The sequence below is a fragment of the Arachis ipaensis genome, chromosome B9 (genome assembly GCF_059453495.1).
Source record: "Arachis ipaensis isolate K30076 ecotype BB chromosome B9, ASM5945349v1, whole genome shotgun sequence".
Lineage (NCBI taxonomy): Eukaryota > Viridiplantae > Streptophyta > Magnoliopsida > Fabales > Fabaceae > Arachis > Arachis ipaensis.
Window position 1 is genome coordinate 147,575,034 of NC_142444.1, and position 10,190 is coordinate 147,585,223.

Here is a 10,190-nt window from a genome sequence, read left to right on the forward strand (position 1 = left end):
GGGTAGTTGCACGCTCTCCTCAGGTTCAATCCTGGAAAGGTGGTCAGCTACTTGATTTTCTGACCCTTTTCTGTCTTTGATCTCAAGATCAAACTCCTGAAGGAGTAGCACCCATCTCATTAATCTTGGTTTAGAATCTTGTTTGGTTAGAAGGTACTTCAAAGCAGCATGATCAGTATAAACAATAACCTTAGAACCAATTAAATAGGACCTGAACTTATCAATAGCATACACAATAGCTAATCATTCTTTTTCTGTAGTTGTGTAATTCTTCTGAGCATCATTTAACACACGAATAGCATAGTAAATAACATGTATAAGCTTACCATGCCTCTGTCCTAAAACAGCTCCTATAGCATAATCACTAGCATCACACATTAATTCAAATGGCAAATCCCAATCAGGAGAAACTATGATGGGAGTAGAGGTAAGGTTTGCTTTTAGAGTTTCAAAAGCATGCAGACATTCAGTATCAAACACAAAGGGAACATCAGCAACCAAAAGGTTGCTCAATGGTTTAGCAATTTTAGAAAAATCCTTTATAAATCTTTTATAAAATCCTGCATGACCCAAGAAACTTCGGACTGCCTTAACATTAGATGGTGGTGGTAATTTTTCAATTACCTCCACCTTGGCTCTATCAACCTCAATCCCCTTGCTTGAAATCCGGTGTCCAAGAACAATACCTTCTGTAACCATAAAATGACATTTTTTCCAATTTAAAACAAGGTTTGATTCTTGACACCGTTTCAAGACCAGAGATAAATGCTTAAGGCAAGATTCAAAAGAATTACCAAAAATAGAAAAATCATCCATAAATACCTCAATAAACTTTTGAACCATATCAGAAAAAATTGAAAACATACACCTCTGAAAAGTTGCTGGAGCATTATAGAGTCCAAAAGGCATTCTCCCGTAAGCAAATACTCCAAAAGGACATGTGAATGTTGTCTTCTCTTGATCTTAAGAGTCCATTGCAATTTGGTTATATCCAAAATATCCATCTAGAAAACAATAAAAAGCATGACCAGCTAACCTCTCAAGCATCTGATCAATGAAAGGTATGGAGAAGTGATCCTTTCTTGTAGCAGTGTTGAGCCTCCTGTAATCTACGCACATTCTCCATCCTGTGATGGTTCTTGTAGGAATTAGCTCATTCTTTTCATTCTTGATCACTGTCATCCCTCCTTTCTTGGGAACTACCTGCACAGGACTCACCCAAGGGCTATCAGAAATAGGGTATATAATGTCGGCTTTCCATAGTTTCATTACCTCTTTTTGGACCGCCTCTTTTATAGTGGGATTGAGTCTCCTTTGTGGTTGCACAACCAGTTTAGCATCATCTTCAAGAAGAATCTTGTGCATACACTTGGTTGGACTAATCCCTTTTAAATCATCAATGGTCCACCAAAGAGTTGTTTTATGGCTCCTGAGCACTGTAATAAGCGCCTCTTCCTCTCCAGGCTTCAAGGAAGAGCTAATAATCACTGGATATGACTCATTTTCACCTAAGAACACGTATTTTAGAGAAGGATGCAAAGGCTTGAGCTCAAGCTTAGGGACTTCTTCCTCCACCTTAGGCGTGTTCACCAGGTTCTTCTGGGGTGGTGAATCATCAATTTCAAGTAGTTCATACTCAGCGAGAGGAACCAGAACATCATCAAATACCTCAGCTTCTAGTACCTCTTGAACAAGTGGTTCAAAAACATCAACTCTCATACACCCTTCACAATCATTGGGGTGTTTGAGGGCTTCAAATACATTAAGCACCACTTGTTCTTCATTGATCCTCAGGGTTAATTCACCCTTTTGCACATCAATCAGAGCTCTACCTGTAGCTAAAAAGGGTCTTCCAAGAATAATAGAGGACTTTCAATCCTATTCTATATCCAATATAACAAAATCAGCAGGAAAAATAAATGACTCTACTTTCACAAGTAAATCCTCAACAACCCCCACAGAAAATTTAATAGAAAGATCAGCAAGTTAAAGAGAAATACGAGTGGGTTTTACCTCCTCAATTTGTAGCTTTTTCATAATTGAAAGTGGCATGAGATTGATGCTATCTCCAAGATCTCACAAAGCTCTCTGAATAGTGACATCTCCAATGGTACAAGGAATCACAAAGCTTTCCATTTTCTTCCTAAATTTAGCAAGCTTGACAACAGGAGGGGATGTAGGAATTGCACATTATGCATGAGCAACCTTATCCCAGAAAGAACTCGATAGAGATGGATTGATCAGTTGGATGATTCCAATTAATGAATAAGAGTCAATCCCTATTCAATCGAAAGAGCACTTCGACCCTATATAATCTAGTAGGACATTGCCTCCTAGAGGGGCTAGGAGTTCAAATATTCTAGTCCATCCAGTCCCAGTGGCTCCGCGGTGCTCCTTCCGCGATACGCACTAGCACGCTCCGAAGCAAACGAGCTTGTACGCATGCTTCTAGAGCTACTCGATTCGCTACAGCACCTGGCGCTTGACCCCAAGGGCAAAGTTCCTCCACTGAACTGTCGTACCGAATCATCTCCGTCAGAGCAGGCATATGTCGGCTGGATCGATAAGAGTGTGAGGAAGAATGCGTGGATAACAATAGTTAGGTAAAGGGCGGCTACTATTAAGAAAGAGAGTGTGCGCATCCTTTCACTGATAAGACGGTGCAGACGAAAAAGAGTCTGTATGATCGTCCGCTATCATCAGTCTTTGTTTAACCAACATTACTGCATTGCATATAGAGAAAAGCCCCTCTAGCTCCAGGTTTCAGGAGGGGTACCCCCTTATACATACACTATAATTTGACTACTAACCGCTTTCACTTATTTATTTGGATGGGGCAGCTTCTACTCCTTAAAGCACTATAGCTTCCTACAACTGGAAGTCCACAAATCGTCATATATAAAATGAAGATGCTCGCAAGGGAAGGAAGCTATTGGAATTGGCGGAGAAATGTTGTGTTATATATGGTAATCCTTGTAATATAAAAATTGGATCTGATTTGTAATTGTAAAAAAAAAAAAAAGAAAAAGAAAAGCGTCTTGCTTGATCATTGAATTGAGTGCGGTGCGCGGTAAGACTGAACCACCATTGATCTATCAGAGATTCAAAACTGCTGATAATGAAGACAGATATATATAGAAAGTGTTCAGTGCACTGGATCCTGCATCTTCTCAGGAAGGTTATGTTAAATAATAGCACTACATTCCTTAGTTAACACCACTGTCTCTTGTTCCTTCCAATTTCTCTTGTTGGTTAATAGTTCTTTCATGAATTTAGCATAGAGAGGCATTTGCTCAAGAGCCTCAGCAAAAGGAATGTTGATCTGTAGCTTCCTAAAGACTTCTAAAAATCTACAAAATTGCTTGTCCTTGGAAGCCTTCTGAAGTCTCTGAGAATTTGCCTTCTAAAAATCTAGTTTCCTGCATAAAACTATTCATTAATGCTTCCAATCAGTGTTCTTATGGGGTTGAGAATTTGCCTACTGAGGTGGTTATTGTTGATGAAACTGAAATTGGCAGTTATTCTGATTGTTCTCCTGAAAACCGCCCAGAAAATTATTGTTAAAATTCTGTGATCTCTGAGATTGCTCTCTCCACCCAAAATTTGGGTGATTTTTCCACTCCTGATTATAGGTCTTAGAGTATAGATCATTATTGGGGTTTCTAGAAGTATTCCCCATGTAATTGACCTGTTTAGAAAAAGTTTAAGCATAATCATAATTCTCACCTTGCAAAGAGCTACCAGTCATGTCGTAAGGGGCCTCTTGAGGTGCAGTCTGAGTGTTGACAGCTGAAACCTGCATTCGACTCAATTGTTGAGTAAGTAAATTCATCTACTGAGACAAAATTTTGTTCTGAGCAAGAAGAGCATCAAAAGCTTCCACTTCCATGACACTTTTCTTCTGAGGAGTCCCAGAGTTCACAAGATTCCTGTTAGATGAGTATAAGTATTGGTTGTTAGCAACCAACTCAATAATCTCAATAGTCTCCTCTGGTGTCTTCTTCATGTGCAATGAACGACCTGCAGAATTATCTAAATATATCTTGGACATTTCACATAAGCCCTCATAAAAGATATCCAGCTGAATCCATTTAGAAAATATATCCGGAGGACATTGCCTAGTCAGTAGCTTGAATCTCTCCCAAACTTCATAAAGGGTCTCACCATCTTTCTGTCTGAAGGTCTGGACCTCCACCCTTTGTTTAGTCAGCTTTTGTGGTGGGAAAAATTTAGTCAGAAATCCAGTGACCACCTTGTCCCAAGTATCAAGACTCTCCTTAGGTTGAGAATCTAATCACAACTTTGCTCTATTCCTCACAGCAAATGGAAAGAGCATGAGTTTATATACCTTAGGATTCACTCCATTGGTCTTCATAGTATCACAAATCTGCAGAAAATTAGAAATAAATTGATTTAGGTATTCATGACGAAGTCCATGATACTGGCAATTTTGTTGCACAAGAGTGACTAGCTGAAGCTTCAGTTCAAAATTGTTTGCAGCTATAGGAGGCATGCACCACAATACTTTTGCCATAGAGATCTGCATTGGGAGCAGTGTATGAGCCAAGCACTCTTCTAGGTTGCTCATTCTTATTCAGATTTGCCATATTGGCATTCACATCGCGATTCTGATCCATGCTCAGATTTTCACTAGCCTTGTAAAGTCTAGCTTGTTGCAAACGCCACCTTAAATTCCTTTCAGGTTCAGGATCAAAATCTATAAGAGGTTCCTTGTCCCTGTTCCCACTCATAAACAGACAGAAGACAAGAAAAATGGGATTCTCTACGTCAGAGTGTAGAGAATTCTCAGTGAGGTAACCTGTGTAAAAAAATAAAATAAAAAAATACTTACTAATTAAAGCTAAAATTTTCAAAAATAATTACCAAAATCAAGACAGAAATTTCGAAAATCAATAAGAAAAATAAACAGGAAAATCAAAGTAAAATTAACTAGGTAACACCAAACTTAATTTCAAAAATTAAGGAAAAATACTAGCACTAGAATTTGAAAATTAAAAGGGCAAAATTAAATAAAATTAAAACTAAAATGCCTAATCTAAGCAATCAAACAACTAACAGTTTTCAATCACAGTCAATCCTCGGCAACGGCGGCAAAAACTTGGTGCGGAATTTATAACCAGAAACTAACCGGCAAGTGCACCGAGTCGTACCATGTAATACCTCAGGTGAGTGAGGGTCGATCCCACGAGCATTGATGGATCAAGCAACAATGATTGAGTGATTGGCTTAGTCAGACAAACAAAAAAGAGTGTTGAGAGTTCCAATGCATCAAACAGTAATTCAAAGAATCAGAAAACAAGTAGTAAATTGAGGTAAAATATATATGGAGAAAACAGTTAAGACTTCAGAGATATCTATTTTCCGGATTGACTTTTCTTATTAACTATTTTAATCATGCAAGATTCAATTCATGGCAAACTATATGTGACTAAACCCTAATTCCTTAGACCTTTTTAGTCTCCTCTAACCTTCATCAATCGCCAATTCCTTGGTCACTTGATTCTAATTAGAGGGTGAAGTTCAATTCTAGTTTATATACCACAGAAACCCTAATTATCCAAATATAAGAGGATTATATGTCACGTATCCCGTTAAGTCCAGATAGTTAGAAATTTAGGAGAAATTGTTTTCAAGATGTTGTTCAAGTAAAGAGCTTTTCCAAGTTATACAAGAGCTCGATTAAAACAAGGGTCATACTTCCGTTCCACCCAGATTCATAAGATAAAGAACGAAAACAATTCTTGAATTAGAAATCAATACATGAACTAAAATAGAAAAGTAATAGTATCAATCCATACAATAGACAGAGCTCCTAACCTTAATAGTGAAGGTTTAATTGCTCATGGTTCAGAGAGAAAACTATGATTCAAAAAACTATAAATTGCGGAATGAGGTAGAAGAGAAGAGATAACCCCGAAAGGCTGATTCTTTTCCCTTTTATATCTAATCCTAATTAATGTCAAAATATATTTCCTAAAACTAAATAATATCGTTTCCTAATTTTAAATAGAATAAAGTTTAATCACAAATTTACAAAGCCTTCACGTGTTGAGCATCCTGGGACAAGTGGGGACCATTGGATTCTTTAAGGGTGGCGCCAAACTTGAGTAACCTCAAGTTTGGCTTCAAACGAACCTAAAGCAATCCTTCAAAATATCCTTGCTGGCGCTAAAATTGAGTAACTTCAAGTTTGGCTTCAGCAAGTCAGCAATGCATTCTTCAATCCTTCTTGGTTGGTGCCAAACTTGAGGTTTCTCAAGTTTGGCTTCAAGTCATCAGCAAGCACTCCTTGAGTTCTTAAGTGTGGTGCCAAACCTGAGTAACCTCAAGTTTGGCTTCAATTGGTCCGTGTGCAATGTGGCTTGGGTAGTGCTTCCTGGCGCCAAACTTGGTAAGTCCAAGTTTGGCTTCACCTCCTTATTCTGCTGTAGCTTCGTTTCTTCACGCAAACTCTGTCAAATTCATCCAAAATGCTACCTGAAATAAACAGAATTGCACATAACTCAAAATAGTGCTCATAGTGGCTAAAATATATTTAAATCTTGATTAAACTTAACAATTCAAATGCAAATTCATTAGGAAATGATAGAAGAGATGCTCACGCATCAACTTGCTATTCGAATACATTTTTCAAGTTAACGAGCAAGCAGGATCGCACCCAAATCTTGCCCTCTCGACTATTCTGGCCACACACACATCTCGACCGTTCTGGCCACACACAGTTATCCCCAATCTCATCATTAACACCTCAGTTCAGTTACTCTAGACCTTCCTTTACTTCCAAGTAACCTTCCTTCTCATAGCTTAATTTCAACCTTTACTTCATCTCCAAGTTTCCTTAATTTCCTAACTTCAACTTACTACTAGAGTTACTACTATGTTTTATGACTAAAATAATGAAAATAGAGGTTTAAAAGTTTGAAGTTAGGTTTAAAATTCAAAAACCCAGGTTTGATGAAACAGGGACCACGCGTACGCATGGGCGTGCGAAAACCCTCGCTCGCGTACACGTGAATCCTAACCCGAAAGGGTTGGCCGCGTCACGAGCGGGTGGTTGAGTACGCAAATCTCAGGCCACGCGTACGTGTGGACATGTGTTTTTCCAAAAAAATTTGCCAAGTTTGAAATGCTGCAGAATTCCATATTTCAAGTCCAAACTTCCGATGCGCATAACGTTTTTCGTTTTAAATTATTTTTCCTCCGTTCTTTGAACGGCGTAAACTTCACGGACCCAATTTTCATAAAAATACATTTGAAACCATTTAGAGGTCCGGAAGCCAAGTAATGACTCGCCAAAGTTCGACCAAAAACCAATTTTGTACCAAATTCAAACCTCAATCTTTCATTTAAAAATCAAACACCACTACACTTCCCTTCTAAAAACTCAGCACCATAACAAGTCATAGCATTCCAATGTAACATTACCTCATACCCCCAACCCACCATACATCAATTCCACCCCAATCCATACCCTAACTTACTCACTTTCGTTAACAAATTATCAATATTCCATTATATATATATATATATATATATATATATATATATATATATATATATATATATATATATATATATATATATATATATATATATATATATACCCAATGACATCAACTTCTCAAACAATATTTAAACACAAAAGAGCATCATATTCCCACGATGACCATACTCCCCAAACACATGCTTAACTTAAATTAAATTACCAATCGTCATCACAAAGACTAAGCATTCCATATACTCAACCAATCCAACCTATCCTATGGTTCTCTAACCTAAGTTTTCTCAGAACATTATATGTTAAATACGAGAAACCTAAACCATACCTTGGTTGATTCCTTGTAATGTCTAGAACGCCTCAACTAGCACTGTTCCACAAATTCCAAGGTTCCAAAATTACACCCCAAATAGAAAATTTAGCTACCTCAGCCCAACATCCAGCTTTCCGATACCACCAATTCCATCAACAAGCCTCAATTAACATAACAACTTAGTCTAATACCCATGAACATTACTAAATCAATATAACTCTCACTTGAATTCAGATCTCACGAGGGTTAGAGTTATCCTCACCTTACCAACAGAGAATTGGATCAAAACCCGGCAATACCCGCGAGTTAATTCGAACCTGAACACCGAATTCAAGCAAAATCCAACATGATTATATATTGAATTCAAAATTGGGGAAGAGAAAATTCAAAAAAAAAATGTGACTTACTGATGAACGGATTTTTGACGGTATAGAATTTTACAATAAATCCTCGTTGCAAGTATAGTTTCTAACCAACAAACAATCCTTTCATACAAAAATTTGGTTGTCACAAGTAACAAACCCCTATAAAAATAACCAAAGTATTCAAACATCGGGTCGTCTCTCAGAGAAATTGCAGGAAAGTGTTCTTGTTATTGGTTATGAGATGTATATTTTGGGGTTTTGAATAAGGAACAAGAAAAGTAAATTGCAAGAATAAAACTAATGGCTAATAAAGCCCTTGGCAAGGAATGAGAGTTGGAAGTCCTATCCTCATTATCTTCCTCAATTGTGACATCAATTGTCCATTGCTTCCACTTAGTCAACCTCTAACTATGAAGGTAAGTCAAGTGGATAAATCAATTTGATTCCTCAAGTCCTAGTCAACTCCTAAGGAAAGACTAGCGTTAGTGGAATTCAAATCAACTAGCAACTTTCAATTATCAATCAACAAAGGAGTTTGATAACTCAAGCGTCTCTAATTACTCAACCATAGCTAAGAGGAGAAAAATCTACTCTATAATCCAACCAAGCATTTTATCAAACACTTGGAAGGCACAACAAAAAAACATAGAAAGCTAACAAGGAATATTAAATCTAAACAACCAATTGCAAACATCAATGATAACAAAAAAAGAAAGGGGCAATAATTATGAAATACCTCAAATTGCATTAAATAGAAAATTGAATCTAACATGAGAATTCATAAACTAAAATAGCAACATAAAGTAATCAACAAGGGAAATAAATAAACTAGAAAGCTAGAACAAGTAAGAGTAGAAGATAAACTAAATTAAACTAAGATAGAAATCTGAAATTGAGAAGAATTAAAACTAAGAAACCTAAAACCTAGAGAGAGGAGAGAGCCTCTCTCTCTAGAAAACTACATCTAAAACCTAAAATTATGTGAATGAATGTTGTATCCTCATTCCTTCATGCTGCAGTCTCTAATCAGTATTTTTGGGCTTGAAACTAGGCCAAAAATAGCCCAGAAATTGCCCTCAGCATTTTCTGATATGTACAGCACGTGGCTCTGTCACGCGTACGCATGACCCACGCGTGCGCATCGCTTAAATGCATGGCAACTATGGCAAATTGCATATCATTTTGAAGCCCCGGATGTTAGCTTTCCAACACAACTGGAACCGTCTCATTCGGATCTCTATGGCTCAAGTTATGATCGATTTAGTATGAAGAGGTCAGGGTTGACAGCTTAGCGATTCCTTCAATTTCGTGTATTCCTTCCACTTTTGCATACTTCCTTTCCATTCTCTAAGTCATTCCTGTTCTATAAACCCTGAAAACACTTAACACACATATCACGGCATCGAATGGTAATAAGAGAGGATTAATAATTAGCAATTTTAAGGCCAAAGAAGCATATTTTCAATCAAAGCACAGAATTAGGAAGGAAAATGTAAAACATGCGAATTATATGAATAAGTGTGAGAATAATAGATAAAATCTACTAAATTAAGCACAAGATAAACCATAAAATAGTGGTTTATCAATCTCCCTACACTTAAACATTAGCATGTCCTCATGCTAAGCTCAAGAGAACTAAAAGAGTGAAGGCAGAATGGTAGAACTTATGCAATGCAACCTATCTATATGAATGCAACTAAATGCAAAATGCTCTTACGTACTTGGTTAAAAGTAAGCAAATCTTTCAAGAAGAAATATGAACTAGATCTCACTAATTCAAATCATAAAATAAAGTACAAGTAAACTTGCAAAAGTAGATAGCTCATGAAAGACAGGAACAAGGAATCGAGCATCGAACCCTCACCGAAAGTATATACACTCTAATCACTCAAGTGTTTAAGGTTTGATTCTCTCAATTCTCTACTAACCTTGCTTTCTAAGGCTTTCTCTTCTTCTACCAATCAACAAATAATTTGATGCACAAATACACATA

At 37.1% G+C, this 10,190-nt stretch overlaps 1 non-coding gene across 1 annotated transcript; it reads left to right on the forward strand.

Annotated features, from left to right (window-relative positions):
• The first annotated feature begins 4,097 nt into the window (after nucleotides 1–4,097).
• LOC148546723 (small nucleolar RNA R71) lies at nucleotides 4,098–4,203 on the forward strand. Its single transcript, XR_015901305.1, has one exon. It is a non-coding gene; the product is annotated as a small nucleolar RNA R71 (small nucleolar RNA).
• Nucleotides 4,204–10,190: the final 5,987 nt, after the last annotated feature.